This window comes from Petromyzon marinus, unplaced genomic scaffold (assembly GCF_048934315.1).
Source record: "Petromyzon marinus isolate PM22_M1 ecotype Great Lakes invasive population unplaced genomic scaffold, UKy_Petmar_22M1.pri1.0 PM_G_Scaffold_154, whole genome shotgun sequence".
Lineage (NCBI taxonomy): Eukaryota > Metazoa > Chordata > Hyperoartia > Petromyzontiformes > Petromyzontidae > Petromyzon > Petromyzon marinus.
The window spans coordinates 30,001-32,500 of NW_027422711.1; positions in this window are offsets into that span (position 1 = coordinate 30,001).

Consider the following 2,500-nt stretch of genomic DNA (forward strand, 5'->3'; position numbering starts at 1 on the left):
GATGTGTCTCTTGTGGCTCACGGGGCTGTTCGGGTCGCACAGAAATCCCTGGGAATGGGAAAACGGGTCATTTTCGTGTTGCCACATTGCGTACGAACCGCATGAAACTTCCAGAGGCATTTGCAGCAGGAATGCATGTGCACTCAAAAACTTCTATATGTTTCACGGATAGACCCCGTGAAACGCTAGAAATTGGCGGGGATGTGTCTCTTGTGGCTCACGGGGCTGTTAGGGTGGCACAGAACTCCCTCGGAATGGGAAAAGGGGTCATTTTCGTGTTGCCACATTGCATAGGAACGCCATGAAACTTCCAGAGGCATTTGCAGCAGAAAGGCACGTGCACTCAAAAATTTTAATATTTTTCACGCATAGACCCCGTCAAACGCTAGAAGTTGGCGGGGATGTCTCTCTTGTGGCTCACGGGGCTGTTAGGGTCGCACAGAAATGCCTCGGAATGGGAAAACGGGTCATTTTTGTGTGGCCACATTGCATAGGAACGGCATGAAACTTCCAGAGGCATTTGCAGCAGGAATGCATGTGCACTCAAAAACGTCTATATTTTTCACGGATAGACCCCGTGAAACGCTATAAATTGGCGGGGATGTCTCTCTTGTGGCTCACGGGCGCTGTTAGTTAGGGTCGCACAGAAATCCCTCGGAATGGGAAAAGGGGTCATTTTCGTGTTGCCACATTGCGTACGAACGGCATGAAACTTCCAGAGGCATCTGCAGCAGAAATGCATGTGCACTCAAAAACGTCTATATTTTTCACGGATAGACCCCGTGAAACGCTAGAAATTGGTGGGGATGTGTCTCTTGTGGCTCACGGGGCTGTTAGGGTCGCACAGAAATCCCTCGGAATGGGAAAACGGGTCATTTTCGTGTTGCCACAATTGGCATACGAACGGCATGAAACTTCCAGAGGCATTTGCAGCAGAAATGCATGTGCACTCAAAAACGTGAATATTTTTTCACGGATAGACCCCGTCAAACGCTCGAATTTGGCGGGGATGTTTCTCTTGTGGGTCACGGGGCTGTTCGGCTCGCACAGAACTCCCTTGGTCCACCTGATTCGTGCATACAGGCAGCAACTAAAACTCTGTAAACCTGCTGTGAGGACATCTAAACAGTGGACCAGTGAGGCTGTGGAAGATTTGCGGGCGTGCTTAGACTGTACTGACTGGGATATGTTCACGACTGCTACCAATAGTCTGGATGAACTCACAGAGGCTGTGTACATCAGCTTCTGTGAGGACTGCTGTATCCCAACACGTACCAGGGTGAACTTTAACAACAACAAGCCCTGGTTCTCAGCAAAGCTCAAAAGGTTGAGGTTGGAGAAGGAGGAAGCGTTTAGGAGTGGGGATAGAGACAGATTCAAGGAGTCGAAGAACAGGTTTAGCAAAGCGGTGAGAGAGGCTAAACGACTGTACTCAGAGACACTAAAACACCAGTTCTCTACTAACGACGCTGCTTCTGTCTGCCAAAGGGCTCAGGCACATCACCAACTACAAACCCAGAGCGCCCCACACCACTAACGACTCCCGCCTAGCCAACGACCTGAACGAGTTCTACCGTAGATTTGAAAGACAATTGGACTGTCCTGAACCACCCCTTCCCACCCAAGAGGCCCCATCCCCCACCCATACTACAGAAACGACTCTCTCCTTTCAGGAGGGAGAAGTTAATGGGCTTTTCAAGAGGCAGAATCCACGCAAAGCAGCCGGGCCGGACTCTGTCTCTCCAGCCACCCTCAGGCACTGCGCTGGCCAGCTGTCTCCGGTGTTCACCAACATCTTTAACACCTCCCTGGAGACATGCCATGTACCAGCCTGTCTCAAGTCCTCCACCATCATCGCTGTGCCCAAAAAGCTAAGGCCAACAGGACTAAATGATTACAGACCGGTCGCCCTTACATCTGTGGTAATGAAGTCTTTTGAGCGCCTGCTCCTGGCACACCTCAAAGCCATCACAGACCCTCTCCTGGACCCCCTTCAGTTTGCCTACAGAGCCAACAGGTCTGTGGACGACGCAGTTAACATGGCCCTCCACTTCACCCTACAGCATGTGGACGCCCCAGCATCCTACGCCAGGATCCTGTTTGTGGACTTCAGCTCTGCCTTCAACACCATCATCCCTGCCCTGCTTCAGGACAAGCTCTTCCAGCTGAACGTGCCCTACTCCACCTGCAGGTGGATCACAGACTTCCTCTCTGACAGGAAGCAGTGCGTTAAGCCGGGAACAGAAGTCTCTGACTCCAGGTCCATCAGCACGGGAACTCCTCAGGGCTGCGTCCTTTGCCCACTGCTCTTCTCCCTGTATACCAACAGCTGCGCCTCCAATCATCTGTCCGTCAAACTCTTGAAGTTTGTCGGACGACACCACCCTCATTGGGCTGATCTCTGGTGGGGATGAGTCTGACTATAGGTGGGAAGCTGACAACCTGGTGACCTGGTGTAGCCAGAACAACTTAGAGCTAAATGCTCTAAGGACAGTTGAGA